Source organism: Cricetulus griseus, chromosome 6 (assembly GCF_003668045.3).
Source record: "Cricetulus griseus strain 17A/GY chromosome 6, alternate assembly CriGri-PICRH-1.0, whole genome shotgun sequence".
Taxonomy (NCBI): domain Eukaryota; kingdom Metazoa; phylum Chordata; class Mammalia; order Rodentia; family Cricetidae; genus Cricetulus; species Cricetulus griseus.
The window spans coordinates 54,079,648-54,097,269 of NC_048599.1; the positions used below are offsets into that span (position 1 = coordinate 54,079,648).

Consider the following 17,622-nt stretch of genomic DNA (forward strand, 5'->3'; position numbering starts at 1 on the left):
GTTATTCTTTCCAGACTGCATGTTTGTGAAAGCAGAAGTATTGTAAAGACACTGTGATTTAATTACCTGTTGACTATTCCCTATGAATTTTCTGTGACACACATGCCATTGCATTCAACTTTTCTACATGCTTTAAATTTTAGCGAATATATGCAGACACACAGAGAGACACATGGGCACATACCTGAAGGGATGGCAATAGGAGACAAATCAGAGGTTAAATAGTTATCTAACTCATGGAGAAAACAAAGGCGAACCTTTTCTGTAGTTATTTCCCAAGCATGTACACAGGACACAGGCAGCACAATTTGACTTGTCTATATCCACTATTTAGAAAGCCTAGTTGAAGCCAGACTCATTCCCTTAATTGGGATATCTTGGTGAGATGGCCAGTGCCTCAGAATCTGAAGCCAACAGACCTTTGTGTCTCACTATTTATTAGTTAGGAAGACAGGGGAATGTTCTTCTGTGGCCCACTTTCTTCATCCATAAGTCAGGAATATTGGTAAAGCCTCTCTCTGAGGGCTATTTGGAGGAGGAAATAATATCACACATGCAAATTGCTGATAGCAACCACTACTGTGTAAAAAGTCTCCACAAATGCAGCTATTATTGATGTATTAAACACCAGATACCACATTTATATATTTGGCTCTTGCATTTTCTTCTACACACTCATGCTGAAAAACAAAATCAATGGGACAATTTTTTGTAGGTTTCTTCCCTTTCACATTAAAAACAAATTCTAACCAGGCAAGAGTAGAGCATGGTTGCCCTTGCCAAGGCAGAGAAAAGGTTAAATTCAGACTTCAAGCAAAGCCAGCTAGGGAGGCAGGCTGTCTGCTTGTGGCCAGGGAGGGGAAGAAAAGCTAATTTTAGCCATCACTCTTCAGTCGCTGTCCAGTTACTATACACTCCTCCTTGTTCAACCCCTTCCTCCCTGGACTGTGAGGCCTAAGACTCTTTTGCCAGGGAACCTTCAATACCAGGATGGAGTAAAATAATTCTGAGGTAACCCTTGAATTAAAGAAACTTAGGTCTTGGCTTCAACATATCCTACCGCCCCCCCATACCAGCTTTCCATCCCTTGTAAATTGCTTCTTCCTTTTTTTACTTGAAAACACTCACAAAGCCGTGTGACTCTCCTGACATCTTTTTCTGAAAGAGGATATTTAGAACTGAGAAATGTGGCTGTAGAAAATGATGAGAAAGTCCAGACACACGTCAACTTGGTCTTCTAGTAAATGGGAACAAGGAGAGCAAAGATTAATGATGATTGCCAGGATGAACCCTTAAGCTTGCAGAATTTTTTTCACCCTTACTGCTGAAGCCAAACTATCAGGGGAAAGGGGATGGAAATTATGCAAGCAAATATTGTATTTTATGAGCCTGTGTTTTCTGCTACAAAGATTGTGAAACGGAATATAATTTGTAAAATGCAAATATTTTTGCTTACTAATATTTATAATTAAGGCACAGATTCTTACTCAAACAAAAACCCTAGCTTGGGGACTAGAGGCATAAACAGAAACACAATTAATACTTTGCTGACAGCAGGTTTCTTCTGTAGGTGAGAACAAGCCGCCATGTGAGCACAAATACCAAGATATATTTGTGTAGGTACAGCAACCCACATGCATAGAAAACATACAGGTAGTGAGAACTCAAGAACAAAGGGGAACAACTAACTGCTTGGCCCTGAGGACCATGTGGGACTTATTTTTGTTTGTGATTGATATGCAATAGAGAAAAGGCTTAGGTGACATGGTCTGGATGCGACGTGTTAAAGAGGATTAGCCAAGTTAGAGAAAACTCTTCCTGAGAGTATTCCATAGTGCCTAGTCCATGTCCAAGGAGAATTGGAATAAAAGCAATCTTAGAATTACAGGGCTGTACAAGGCCTTAATAATCTCAATCCTAGATTTACCAGCAGAATAAACATCACAGTGACTCCCTGCCTGCCAGGGATCCTAGTGACTCTGAGCTGATGAGCTGCTTCTCCTAGGCTTGGCTCAGAAGAGGGCAATGCTTGCCCAGGTATGGGCTAGATGTCAGAGAGCAGAGTTTGGGGATGAATTTGTCACTTAGTGGGGAACTGGTGGGACTAATCAGACTACTTCCTTTGCTCTCTGGTCATAGACATGATTGCCAAGTTTCTAAAGTGACACCTGGGGTTATAACCTCAGTCCAAGAATGTGTCTCCCCTGTCCTGGCATGTGACCGGCAGATGTGCGGAGGCCAGATGTTCATTTTGCCTTCATTTCAGCTAAAGGATGATATCTGTATTTGTAAGAGGTAAATTCTAGATTTTATACATTATCAGAGTGGATTTTTGTAAGACAATAAGTCTGGGCAAGGAAACATTCCTGAAAAGAAAGCTTCATAGATCCATATGGTTACATGATAAAGTTATCAGGAGCTTGTAATTTAAAAACTACCACCTGATGCATTTTATCACAGGGGGAAATGTCATGTAAAGATTTCACACAGATACACATAGTATCTTCTCTATCATAGTTCCCTATCAAAGCAGGCTGAGGAGAACTGGGAGTGTCTAGCACGTTCTCCTTTGTCAACCTTCATAGCTGTGTGTCCCTCCTTCAGCATCTATATCTATACAGGTAAGATACTGTGATGCTTTACTGATTTCTTTACAAGAACTTCTGGATGCTGCCCCAAAGTCCATCCCGATAGAGCAATGCTTCTCCTAGACTCAGGCTGCTTCCTCTGCTACCTTCTGTCTCTGGTCCCCATCAACCCCCCACTTAGTGCTTCATTGTTGAATTCACTAAGGGAGCATTGGATATCGTGTTGACCTGGCTTCCACCTTCACCCTGCCCTGCAGCTTTGTATTATTCTTTGTTTTAGACAGGCTACATGAAAGGAATCCATGCACACTCTGCTCCTCTTCCAGCATCCTCAAAAGCATTGTGAGTGGGCAGATTACTACATAATTGATGTGATTAATTTGTTTCAATGAGTGAAATGACAATTGTGTTTCCAGCAGCTCAGTGATCTGAAAACCAGGCCTGGTCTCACTCCCTAGGTAGGCATGGCTTTGCAAACACCAGTTCAAAGTCCTCTCATTTTGCAAATATTGCAGCATCTTATTTTCCTTTTCAGATTTTGGAAAAAATAAGATGAGGATTCTTATTTTATAGCTTCCAACAAGTCAAGTAAGACAAAATACATAGGACTCTTTAACAGCATCTACTAGTAGTCATTCTAAGAAGCTGGGGCCGACCTGAACAGGGCACCTCTCTGTCCAAAAGAGCTCAAGTCTATTCAACAACCATTTTATTTAAATTTGTCATGACTTTGAGATGGGAAAAAACAAAGCTTCCCCCTGGGTGGGAGAAAAGTTATGATAGACAATTTCAATTGATATGTATATGGATTTTGTTTCAGTGTTTCAAATTGTTTTCAATCACATGAGAGAAACGATTGATGAACTGAGATATCAATGGGTTGGATGCACTGGAGCTGTCAGCTGAGGTCCCCTTTCAGTTCTGGAGGAGCCAGGACCTAAGGGAATGGGGATCCCCAACCTGCAGCCTCAGTCTTTCCACAGGAGTCACAGGTTCCTGCTAAGTATCAACAGCTACACAGAGCCAGCTTCCCAGCCTTCCCACCTGATAAGTACTATTATTCTTCCCATGTTTATATATAATAATTTATTGTGGGTCACAAAATAAGTTATTTCAGAAACAGAATCCAAAACCAGTTTTCAAGCACCCAGAACCTATGTCCTGGGTGTCTAGAAATTTGAGAACCACAAAATGACAACAGTACACACTAAAGAAAATTAAAACTCAGTGAAAAGCAGAAACCCAGTACAGACAGGCTTTATCAGGTGAGATTAAGGGACGGGTGGTGGGCCAGCACAGTAAGAGTAGGTGGGCAGGAGCAATGGTAACAGAAGCAGGGAAATCAGAAGCATGAGGGGAGCAGATGGAGAGAGTGACCTAGAAGCTCCTCACAAGCAAAACTTCAAGGTTGAGAGTTGTAGTTGGGGGACTATAAAACGAACAAATAACAACAACACAACCCAAACAGTTTTAGGAAATGTAAGTCTGACTATATCCATAGTTGATTGGTTACTAACAAAGCTGATTGGTTCCCATAGTTGATTGATGGCCAGCAAAGATGTTTCCACCATTGCAATTTAACAAGTGTCTGTGCTGTGCTAGCTGGGAGGGATGGAAAGAGCAGCAATGACATACCACAGACACCTCACTGATCCTCAGATGGATGGCAGTGGAGACAGTGAACAAGACAGAGTGAGTGCCTAAGATCCTGACGGGAGAAATGACAGAGCTTAGCTAAGCCATGTGAGGGTCATTTATAAAATCAGTTAATGTCTGGTCCACCAAAGATTGTCACATTAAGTAATCCCCATGTTCTGGAGCACTGGCGTAATGCTGTATTTCTTGACTAACTTTTCCCTCCCTGATAAAGTTTCGTTTTGCTGTTTTCAAACTGTTTAATAAATACCTAGTGAGATGTCTTCAAAAAAAAAAAAAGATTGATTTTCATTGTAATGGCTATTATTTCATTTTCTATTAAGTATTTGTTCAGATTCCCCGGTTGACATTTTGCTCCATTAAAACCTCTTCAGTGGCTATTTTCCAGTCCTTGCTGTCTTGTCCTGGTTGTTTCTCTCTGGGTTTCTGTACCTTATGCCTTGAGCTTTGAATTGCTTTGATCACTCACAACTGATGCCTCCCAAGCTGTTGAGCAAGTAGAATACTGCTTACTTGACACTTCCAGGGATTTTAAGCATAAGGCTTTATGTTCTTTGGAGTCAAGGCTGGTTTGTTTCTAGGATGTAATTCCATAAGGACAGAGTCTGCCATCTGAGATGTGGCTTGTCTCACAAAACTGAGCAGTGTCTGGCAAAGGTTCAGAAGACATGAACTAAATCATGATTGATTTACTTGGATCGATACTATGTTTTTAAAACTAGTTGTACTATTGTTTTTGCATGTTCGGATTTCCTAGAAAAGCCACAGCACATTTTTTTGTTTGTATTTTTTTATGTTGGAAAGCCCCGTGTATTCTCTCTCTCTCTCTCTCTGTATGTGTGTGTGTGTGTGTGTGTATGTGTGTGCGCGCGCGCGAGTGCGAGAGAGAGAGAGAGAGAGAGAGAGAGAGAGAGAGAGAGAGAGAGAGAGAAAGAGAGAGAGAGAAATTGGTTCTTAGGGCTATATTAGACAAAAGCCTGTTCCTGAAAGCCAATCTCACTTAGCCAGTAAAATGGAGAAAAAGCAGTAGATGCTTTTCTGTATATGTGTTATGCCACAAATTTTAAAAATACTGTAGTAACGCATAATTTTTTAAATAGCTTATCTTAAATATAATTTTAAAATTATCTATAAGCTTTATTGAAGACACTTTTGGTCATAAGGAACCAGCCACTCTAAAAATAATTGTGTAGTCACTCCCCGGAGATGGTACCTAGTGCTGCCATGGCTGAACTAACCCAGTGTGCCTTGCATTCAGAAACAGACAGCAGCTCATGACAATTTCACCCTTTCCAGAGTCAACAGTGATGTGGGCCTGACCGACAACATTGTGTGATTTGGCTTCTGATTAAGTCTGCTTTTGTATATTCAACTAAGCTTCAGAAAGGTGACCCATTCCATCAAGGGAAGAGATTGGTTTGTTTATCAAGGACTCTTTGTTAGAACAAAACATCATTTTATTTTGTTAGTTCCAGGTAAAGATCAGGGAATGGATATCACACACACACACACACACACACACACACACACACACACACACACACACGTTTAACATCTGACACCCAATTCTGAGACATCATACTTTCCAAATTAACCAACATTTCAATTTCCTATTCCTTACCAAACAGTGCTGTTACAAAAACTTCAGTAATTGTGGTTGCTTTGATCATTACCCATGAGGCTCATAGAAGTCTCAGTATGCCTAAACCACAGTGGCTAAGGCAAACTGCCTCGATGGTTTTTCAAGACTTCTTCTCCACCACAAAACAGTTTTAAGCATCTGATGTTCAGCTTTCTTGGGTCTACACTAGACTGGTAACGTCTCTGGAGTGTTTTGAAGTCACTCCGTAATTGTAAATGGTTAATGAAATTCACTGTGGAATTCTGAGTTGTGCCCTTTGACTTAATGTACTGCTCAGAACTCAAGAATTTTCTAATCAGTGAGCAGAGCATCTGCAACTGGCACTCTTGAGGCCAATGGCCATGGTGGCCTCTTGAATACATTCCAGGGACATTTGCCTCTGAAAATATCCTTTGTCTTGTTTTCAAATGCTTTCTTCTAAAGTGGCCTCTAGGACTTTCCCACTCAGTTACAGAGCGAGCACAGCTACACTGTGCTTAGCCCTGGCCTCAAATGTACTTCTAGTCAGTGGGGTGAAGCAAGATTTCCCACCAGAAATGCACTCCTGACCCTTGTCAATTTGAAACAGCCAGAGCGAATGGTCAAGATAAGGTGGAGCTGTAGCTTGCAGGCAAGCCGGCAGGAGTGCAAGGGAGGGGCCTCAGATCAAGTTTGCTGTTTTGTGCCATTCCAGACTACACACACACTAACATTCTGTCAGTGTTGGATCTGCTTTTAAGAGTTGAAAGCTTTCTAGCTCAACATGGATATTTGGCAGAGCATAAAACTGTCATCACCTTAAGGGCTCTCTATAGATGGCTAGATCCCTTCTCACAGTGTTAGGCCACACTATTACAACGTCCCCGCCTCTTCCAATTGGCTGAATCATTAGGTTGGGCCATGCTGTGTGTTTTGGCCACAACAGCACATTCTGGGCACTGCTGTAAAAGTACCCAGTCTGTCTTTCATCAAGGGTCACTGTCTTGGACACTGAGGTGCTTGTGACTTTGGTAGTGGAGGGAAGATCACAGGGACTAAATGAAGCCAGGCCTGCAGGCTGACCAGCAGAGCTAGGAGCAGAAGGAAAACTAGAACAGGAGCTCCAGTTTCATCTGGTGCAGACTGGATGATGGAAAGGTCAAGAAGCATCTCCTCTTGTCAGTCGAAGATACAGTCAAAACAGTGACTAGCCAAAATGGAGTTTCACCAAGTATGGTATTCTTAAATATTCACAGTTAAACAAAACAAAACAAGTGCAGCACACCCTAAGCCTATGTAATTGTTCTCTTCACAAGGTAATGATAGGATTTGCACACTGTGGCTCAGCCTAAGCAGCTTGAGCTTGTAATGGGTTACAATTTAAGTTGAAGCCTGAAATACTTTTTCAAATGTCACTGGTGTACCCCCTTAATTCTGTGTGTCACCTTACTTGATGATGACATCAAAAGCCCGATCCAGGTGAGTCAAGGCTCAGTAGGACCACCTGCTTAGGTCAAGGCACATAGAGCCAGCATGAGGGCCAGTGAACACATAAATGCCGGTGTTTCTCATTTCTCTAAGCAAATAACACAACAGGGATCAGATGGGGGCAAAAGACTGAGATGAGGCCACACAGGTTCAGTGTTTAACAAGGAAATGAAAAGCGCTTCAGAACTAAGGAGATTTCTTTGGGCAGCATTTTCAATGTCTTTGCTGAAGGATCTCCAGAAAGATAATTTATTAAAGTATTAACGTGTGTGGGTGTGGCCAGTTTCTGTGTTCATTTAAGGACAGATGCAGTCAATCCTAAGGGAGTGCCTCTCAGGCACTAGAATGGGACTGTGTTTAGGGTCCTTGAGAAGCAGGTGTCAATGCTCAGCATCTAGCAGGTGTCCTGTACTGGTGTCTAGTCTCTTCTGAGGACCTTCTGTGTAGTCCCTTGGGATAGCTAGACACAAATATGTGGTGTAGGGCTGCTCTGAGCATCCTGTGTCATGTGGCTCCCAACCCATGGATCCACTGCAGAGCTCAAACCTATTCAAATGCAAAGAATATCAGCAATGACAGGGGCTCTATAGGCTTCAGGGCTCTTTAGCAGTGTTATGTTTTGCAGAACTCCCTTAGAAAGTCATATGATATGAGCAGAGGACTACATATCACAAAAGGACAGCCAGTGATGACAGCTGTTGGATTTCTCACCAGCAAGGTGGAACAGAGAAGCAGAACCAGCATTCAATTTTGCTTGGCTTTAAAAAGACAGTCACATGGACTTCTCACATCTTTATGTGATGATTGAAAGGGCAGTAACAGAAAGACTGACACCGTTCCTTTACAATAAACCTTATTGGGAAGACCAAAGCGAAACAGATACAGTCTGTAGTCTTTCATAAGAAAAGGATTCTGAGCTCGGAAATCCTTCCCATCTTTTGGTTTTCCCAAAGATTGTCCAAGAGGCTTCACATAGACCTTAGAGCCCATGAACATGCCCTGGATTCTACAGAGCAATGTCTGCAGACTTCTGGTCTACTTAGTAATCATTAGTGCAGAATTGATGATGGCCATAAAAATACCATTAACAATGAGGTTACTGTGTCGCCTTATAGCACAAGAAGTTTTCACGTGTGTGCTCTCATTTAGAATCTGTAGTTATTGAGTTAGGTGAAGTCCATGCTTCATTTCCTCATGAACCCCCTTCTCCAAGAACAGCCCCAGAAGCCAGAAACATGCATGGTATCTATGACTTTTTATTTTATTTTACTTTAGCTTAGTTTGAGGAAGCAAAATATCAAACAGTGGGGGGATGCACAAGCACTTATGTTTTCATCATCTGAAATGGATATATATGCTTGCAATATAATTACTAAGGAAATAGAAATTCTAGGATAAATATTTCTCCTATGGTTTCCTCCCAGGCCTATCACAGTTTTCTCCCCTACACATGTCCTGCCTTTTGACATTGTGACACAAACCACACACTCATATTTCAAAAAAAATCACATGTACAAAAAATTCATAGTATTTTAAATAAGTTTTTGATTTTGTGTGGGGCTCATCACATCTATCCTTGAAGGCATACATCCTGGTAAGCATGGGTTTGACACACTTTCAGAACAGCCTACATAATTAATGTAATGTGGGGTGGAGATTTATTCATATATGATGCAAACAGTTGTTCTGTTAGCTTTATTTTTGAGTGATACAATTCATGGCAAACTTGCACCATCACTCAATGTGAAGTCAGTTGTGAGGCATAAGAGTACTAACTACATCAGCTGATTACCTGAAACTAATCTTGCTTTTTTCTACCAGTGGGCATTTGGGTATTCCTGACCACCCACATTTTAACCACTGTTACAGAGGGTGGTTAGTGTGGACATAGTTGAAATGCCTCTAAGGGACACTGAGTCTACAGCAAGGTCAGTCTCATTAGCTGGCAATATTCAAGTCACCAACTTTCATTTTACTGACAGTGTACGACTCCTTTGTCATGTCTACATTTATCCAAAAATTCCAACCAAACAGCTTTCAATTATGTCACCTTGTTCCAACAGATTTCTCTGCTACTACTGAAACTGAGCATTTTTCATGTTTATTGGTCATATGGGTTTCCTCATCTATGGACCACATAAGTTCATTTCTTTAGATTTCTTCAGTTGGATTGTGTGTGTGTGTGTGTGTGTGTGTGTGTGTGTGTGTGTGTGTGTGTATACATGTTTACATGTATGGGGGCACATGTGAATGTATGTGTGCCTGTTCATATGGAGACCTGAAGTTGACATTGAGTGTCTTCCATTATCACTCTTTATTTTTTTTACTGAGGGATTCTCTCCCAGAACCCAGACTCACTAATTCCCATTAGTCTAGGTAGCCTGCTAACCCAAGCATCCGTGACTCTGCCTCCCAAGTGCAGAGATCGCAGGTGGCTGTCGCTCCTGTCAAGCCTTTACATGCATTTTAGGGATCAGAACTTCCGTTATGGTTGTATAGCAAGTCTTTTCTCCAGGGAGCCATCTCCCCAGCCCTCATTCATTTGTTATTCAACTCATTCATTTGTTCATTTTTAAAATTTATTTATTTTTATTTTACATGCATTGGTGTTTTGCCATGGGCATTGGTTGGGTCACCTGGAACTGGAATTACAGACAGTTGTGAGCTTCCATGTGGGTGCAGGGAATTGAAGCCAGGTCCTCTGGAAGAGCAGTCAGTGACCTTAACCACTGAGCCATCTCTCCATACTGTCATTTGTTTATTTATCTCTTCATAACTTCTTACTGAGGACATACTTTCTGCCAGGCCCAATTCACCAGGCCAAAGGAGCCTGGTGAAACCCAGACTTCATGGACTTGCCTTCTAACAAGGACCAACGAAAATAAGTCTATGGACAAATGCCAGATAGCAAGACAGACAAGTAAAATGAAAAATCAGGATATGAGAAAGTGTGTACCTAGCATGGGGGGATGGTTGTCAGAAATATACTCTCAAAGAGGACACATTATAGCAGAAACTTATGTGGAGATAGGTAGATATTTGCATTTTAGAGGAAGAAAATTTTAGGATCATGAACTCAGAGTAGCAATCAGAAAGGCTGAGGTCTGAGGAACTTTAATTGATACAATTATTTTTTAAATTGTTTATAGCACTCTTTAACATTGCTATTTTAAAGTTTATTCTTATTTAGTTTTAATTCATGGAGCTAAATCCTCTTGGCTAGTGAATTTTTTATATTGCTGTATTAATCACTTGTCTTGCTGTTGTGAAAGTGTATGTTGACAAAAGGCAACTTAAGAGGGCTAGTAAGAGTTTATTTTGGCTCACAGTTTCGGGTAAGACCCATCACAAGGACGTCATGACATCTGGAACTTGAGGTGGGTGGAACATTGCATCCGTAGTCTGGGAACAGAAAATGATTCTTCCTTGTTATGGAGTCAGGTCCCAAGCCCATGGAATGGTACCCATGTTCAGCAAGTGTTCCCACTCCAGCTAATCAGATTTAGATGGTCCACCACAAGCAAGCTCAGAGGCTAACCTGATCTCTAGATCATCCCTCATGGGAGTGTCTAGAGGCTTGTCTTCTCTGTGATTTTAAATCCTATTAAGGTATCAATGGAGATTGACCATCACAATAGCCTACCTGATAACACCAAAGGTAGGGGCCAGAGTTTGAAATGTTGGTTTCTAACCCTTACGTTATTTTTTGTTTACTCATGCTACAATGCAAGGCTCAGAAAATTTAAAAAAATGTAGAAAATTATATCTAAAGTAGAAGCTTATGCAAGACTACACTGTAGTGGGAATTCCCTGAACAACTTTTGTGTCCTTTCTATCAGGCATGTATTCTGCAAGCCACTCCACATGCTGGTGGGAGAATCACTCCAAACATTTCTTTCAGCTTCCAACCATGACCTCACCACTGAGACACAGAAGCTGTTTCTCTTCACTTGTCTAAAAGAGCAAAAGGGGAGAAGGGCATGAACCCTCTTCTCCCAGGCACATCTTCCTTTCTTCCTTTATCTTCACTAAACAGTTGGTCTCTACTGGGGGATCATCACATAACAGACACTTGACTGGGTTCTCTCCAGCTTGTGATCCTCACAGCCATCTCAGAGAACACCAGTCTTGGCCACCTTTTACCTGTATGGGAACTCAGTGTAGCAGAGCTCTGGGACACACTCACTCACACTTCCTGTCCGTAATAGGCTTCTCATCTCAAACAGACCCTAACTTACATAAAGCAAATTCTCTACAAAATAGTGCCAAAGAAATCCTCTGTATTTTCCATACTGGGAAACCCAGGGACACTTTTTTTTTGTCCTGATACATGTGGGAGCCTGGCTTGGGGCCTTAATCGTTAATACATGTATATTTTGTAGTTCAATGACATATAGTAGGTTCGTGTTTGAGTTCATGTGAACACACGTTCTGGACATCCTGCCTCTTCCCCGATCTGCTCAGAACCTCTTAGTTCTCAGGGATGAATCCAACCAAGTGGGTCTCTTACGAAGAGTATAGCAGGTCACAGTCCAAACACTGTGATCCGGACTTTGAGAATGTCCTCAGACTTTTGAAAACTCAGAAATGTACCGATTATAAAGCTGGAAGTGACCTCAAGAGATGACCTCATCCAGCCATCTGCCTTTGTCAGCTGTCAGACATTATCTCAATTTTGAGGATGAGGTAACTGGGACTTTGTGAGGTGATGTGACCAACCCAAGGTCATGTGCCAAGGAAGTGACCATGGTGGCCTACAGCCAGGCAAAATAAGCCACTTCTTTCATTACATAATTAGTCTTTCTTTTGTGATATTTTAAAAATGTTCTCAATTTTCAAATTCAGTTGTAAACAAAGGGAAAGTGGTACAGTGATAGTGCTGAGAGCTAAGAGGGAAGCCTGAGCTAATAGAGGCTCTTAAAAGAGAGTGGAAGGACAAAGATGGCAAATTTTGCAGACTTTGTACAGAATAAACTGTAAAAAACAATTATATTGTACATTTTGAGTGCTATTTTCCTGGAATTTTATAATGATGAACGTGAGGAAAAAGAAGAAAATAATACATTATACACTTATATATTTACTATTTCACTTAATCCCATTTCTAAGAAACCTAGGATTAATTTCACAATTGTTTCTCCCAAATACAAATTTCATGTGGTTTAGAATTTCAGAAAACCAATAAGGTCTGTATCATAAATTAGAAAATACCCCATAGCATCCTGTGGTCAAATACATCTCTGTGGTTTTTTTAGTCTAAAAATATGCATTTTCCTCATTTAAGGAATTAGATAAAGACTATAAAAAGTGTACATCAGTTCAAGCAAGGACCTTGCAGAAGTCCAAGTTCAGAGCAGGTCAGGTTTTGACATCAAATGAGTTCGTTAAAAAGATCCCGTTTTGAGAAATTTCTGGAATTTGAAATTGCTGATAAAGGAATGGCGATCCAAATTAATATCCTGAATTCTTATCATATCAAGAATGAAGAAACAGACTTAGGGTCTGACTAATTATCTAAGTTCCCACAGTCTAGGGCCAGCAAGGGAACCCATAGAGAAAGCCCTGGCCCCACCCACTGTCCTTGAGGTTACCTCTGGGTACAGCTTTTTCTTCTCAAAGAGACCAGAGTACACTGTGGGCAGGGTGATGGTCATTCTTTGACATATATACTTAGACTAAAGTGCCAAGAATGGATACATGATAAGTGAGCATGAAGGGGATTGTTTGTGGACATCACAGAGGTAGTATCAGATTGAATTGAACTGATAATAAAATAGTGGTCAGAAACCTCTCCAAGGAGGTATGTCAAATGAGATGTTGACCACAGATTTATACTTGCCAAAAGGAAATGATTCTGTCTGTTAGCACCAGCCTCTGTGAGAGGGTGAAGGACAGTGTAAGGTGTTTCATTACTTTCTGCCACAGGACATCAGCCAGAGTCATTTTGGAGGAACCCGCTGGTTGCAAGGACTTTTCTGATAAGAAATAACCTATGTAATCTTGGAAGTGTTGGCTGGCACCTACATGGCAGCTATGGTACTAGGAGACATTGCAAACATGAAAGTAAGTGAGGCTGATTGCCTGCTCTAGTGATGCCCTTAGGAGGAGCAGACAGAAGGAGAGGGGAGACACAAAGACACACAGAGAGTGGATAAAGGCAGAGGAAACCTGTGAATGAAATGTAGAGGGAAGCTAACCTATGATCATCTATCCAGGAAGTTCTGGAGTGGCTGGCTTTGGAGATGATTTATGGAGATAGGGTGTGGATGGCAGTGAGTGCAAGCAGGCGTCTCTTATAGCACAGACAAAACAAATGAGGACTAATTGGCATTTAGCATTTAAAAATATCTGATTACAGGGCTGCAGAGATGGCTCAGCGTTAGGACAGGCTGTTCTTCTAAAGGATCAGGTTTGATCTCCAGCACATACACAGTGGCTCACAACTGTTTGTAACTCCAGTTCCAGGGGATCTGACAAGCAGGTAGTCAAAACACCCAAACACACTAAATAAATAATAAAAATATCTTATTTAGAAGAGTGACGTATCAATGCCACAGGTTATTTCCTAAATCTGAGTTGTTTTCTTTTCTAAACATTTTTCATGGATTTCAAGACCTCTTCTGCTACACAATTCAGTGATTTTCAGGCACTTATAAAGCTGGGTAGCTTGAATCAGCTGATGAGAGTTTGATCTAGTCTTTGCGTTTCTAATCTTTGGCTACTGTGAGTAAATCTGTAATATTCTCAATCAAGTCATTGCTTGGGCATGTGTTTTAATTTCTCTTGTAGATTAGAAAATTTGCATAGTTTAATGAAAACTTTACGTTGTAGAGAAATTGGATTACTGTTTGCAAAACAGCTTTATACACCCAATGATTTCCAGGTTCAAACACTTGGCATTATTGGTTATTTTTATCAGAACCACTGTTGTGGTGACTTCACTTTGTATTTCCCTGGTTACTAATAATGCATATTGTCATTTGATTACTGGCCATATGTATATCTCTTTGTCACTGCATTGTTTATTCACTGCAGAACAGATGTAAATTAGGGTGTCTATTGCTGTGGTAAAACACCATGACTAGCCAGGCAATGGTTGGACACAGCTTTAATCCCAGAACTTCAGAACAGAGGCAGGCAGATCTCTGTGAGTCGAGGCCAGCCTGATTTACAAAGTGAGTTCCAGGACTGTTAAACAGAGATACTTTGTCTTGAAAAACCAACCAACCACACAAACAGAAAAATACCATGACTAAAATCAACTTGGGGAGGAAAGGAATTGTTTCATTTACACTTCCTGGTAATAGTACCACATTGAGGAAAATCAGGACAGGAACCCAAGCAGTGCAGAGTCCGGAGAAAGGAGCTGCTGCAGAGGCCATGGAGAGACCTGATTATTGGCTGGTTCCTCATGGTTTTATCAGCTCCCAGGACCGCCAATCCAGAGATGAAAAAAATCCACAGTGGATAGGGCACTCATCCATCAAGAAAACATACCAGACTTGCCCATAGGGCCATTTTCTCAGCTGAAGTTCCCTCTTTCTAAATAACTCTTGCTTGCATCAAGTTGGCACAAACTAGCCAGCACAGTAGATGTGAAACTTTTGATTTTTCTTGTAGCTGAGCTTTTCACTCTGTTTTAAATGTATGTTTAAATACAGTTATTTAAATGCCCCTCTCCCTCCCTCTCTCTCTCTCCCCCTCCCTCTCTCTCTCTCTCTCCCTCTCTCTCTCTCTCTCTCTCTCTCTCTCTCTCTCTCTGTGTGTGTGTGTGTGTGTGTGTGCATGGTGTTATAATATGTAGTGTATGTATGTGAGTGTGTTGTGTGTGCCCACGTGAATGCATGGGAGGCCAGAGCAATATGCTGAATGCCTTTCCATTATTGCTCTCTGCTGTTTTGCCTTGAGACAGGCTATCTCACTGAGCTGGAAACTGACTGTTTTGTCTAGCTTGGATGGCTACTCTTTTTTTTTTTTTGTATCTACTCATTTCTGTCCCCTAGTACTGGGCTTATAGGTAATTGTTAGTATGCCCAGATATAAAAAAACAAACAGACAAACAAGAAACTAAACATGGGTCTGAGGATTCAAACTCAGGTCTTTGGGCTTGAAGAAGTGCTCTTACCCAATGAGCCACCTTCCCAGTCATAAATGCACATTACTTCTAATAAATCTCATTTGTCACTTTTTTCTTTTATGGCTTTTCTTTTTGTGTGGATCAGGGAGCTCATTGATTGGCCACAGCTCAGGAAGATTTTCTTCTTGGTGTTTTATATTTCAGATCTATTGTGCCTTTTATTTGACTCTTAGTGTTACAAACGTATGTCTAGATGTTGCAGCCTACTGAGAAGACTGCTGAATTTCCTTCCTAGTCATGCTGCAATTTCTCCTCTCTCTCTCTCTCTCTCTCTCTCTCTCTCTCTCTCTCTCTCTCTCACACACACACACACACACACACACACTTTCTGGACTCTTGCTTGCTGCTTGTCTATCTCTATATAAATTCTAACTTAATTACTGTGGCTTTTGATATTCTCACAGTAGGAAGTCAGGCATCCAATTGTTCTTTGTTTTGCTAGTATTCTACTACATTTTGGGATAAGTTTTCAAATTTCTATTTTTCAAATTATCCTAACGACATTTGAAAAGTTGCACTGAACATATAGATCAATTTGGTGATAAATGGCATCATAAAAGTATTGATTCTTCAGGTCTATAAAATGAAGCATTCTGTTGTGAGTCTGCATTAACCATTGTCCCTTGCACAGACCCCTGATGATGTCTGAGAGCTGCACTAATCTGCTGGTTCAGAGAAAGGACTTCAGACAGTAGTTTGATACTATGTAGTCCAGCAGAATAATATGAGTGGATTTATCCCTGGAACCTGTGAGCTCCCCAACCATTGGTTCCTGGCAAGATTCACAGTGTTTGTCATGTTTATGCTACTGATGAGTAGACCTTGGATCCAACCAGAAAGCAGTTGGTTACCCCATAACATCCACACCACTGTAGCACTCATGGATAAATCTTGCTACTCCAGCTATTATTGTAGTTCACACACCTGAGTTAAGACAATTAATGACTTCTCTTCACCAGCAGCCTGCACAACACCTCATAGTACTATGATAGCTAGCCAGCAGGCAAGGAAACTTTCAAGTCAGTCCAGCTTGATTTCTTTAAATCTTCTGACTAAACTATGTGGTCTCTTCAGCAACAGAGTTGGACCATCAAGTTTTGGTGCATAACCAAGAGCAATGGCTGCTGTCTGCATTGTTTTGAGGGTCTCTGGCACACCCCAACCAAAAACTGAAGGGAAGGTGTCCTGCACTTGGTACTGGACTTCTTATTTGGCAGCCTATGGCTTCTGGGGGAGCATTATCACCTGGGTAGGGTAACCCCAATTATACTCTTTTATAAACAAACATATGAACCACACACATATACACAAATATATGAAAATACTTAAATTTTTTCTAGGTCTGTGTTACCTCACTCAGAATACTATCTTCCAGCTCCAGTCATTTACCTGCAAATTTTCGTTTTCTTTGTAGCTGAATAAAATGCCATCGTCGTAGGTATCACATTTTAGTTGTTCATTCATTGGCTGATAGACAGCTACGCTGTCCTAAGGGACCAGCTATTGTGACTGCAGCAGTTATGAACATGAATGAGCATGTCCGCATCCTGTAGTAGGAAATAGAATCCTTGTTGTTCCCAGGAGTGGTATATCTGAGTCATATGAGAAATCTATTTGTAGTTTTTTGAGGAACAGCCATACAAATAGGTGGATGCCCCAATCTGCACTCCCACCAATAGTGTATGAGGGTTCCTGCTCCCCACATCCTCACCAGGACTTGTTGTCTCTTGTTTTCTTAATCTTACCCAGTCTGACTGGGGTAAGATGAAATCTCAAAGTGGTTTTAATTTGTATTTCCTCAATGGCTAAGCATACCAAACACCTTTAAAAGTATTTCTTAAATATTTGTATTTTTCTGAGAACTCTCGTTTCAACATTCAGAGAATAAGTGAAAGGGGAAATCTGAGCCACAAATGGAACACTATGTCACCCCAACCCTAAGGCCAAGGGACCATTGAGGGTGAAGGAGCATAAAGAATATTTTTTGAGCATAAAGATTTTCTTCTTCTTCCTTTTTAATTAATGTTTTTCATGTTATATACTAGCCCCAGTCCTTCCTCTTTTACACAATAGATTATTACTGAGCAATAAAAAACAATCACAGCTTCAAACTTGCATGCAAATGGATGGAACTAGAAGAACCCATCCTGAGT

At 41.0% G+C, this 17,622-nt stretch overlaps 1 protein-coding gene and 1 long non-coding RNA gene across 4 annotated transcripts in view; one reads left to right on the forward strand and one right to left on the reverse strand.

Annotated features, from left to right (window-relative positions):
* The window catches only part of Sema6d (semaphorin 6D), a 569,391-nt gene that overhangs the window by 200,637 nt on the left and 351,132 nt on the right, over positions 1-17,622 (reverse strand). The window lies entirely within an intron of this gene.
* LOC103162672 overlaps positions 1-17,622 on the forward strand; it is a 53,726-nt gene that overhangs the window by 33,891 nt on the left and 2,213 nt on the right. The window lies entirely within an intron of this gene.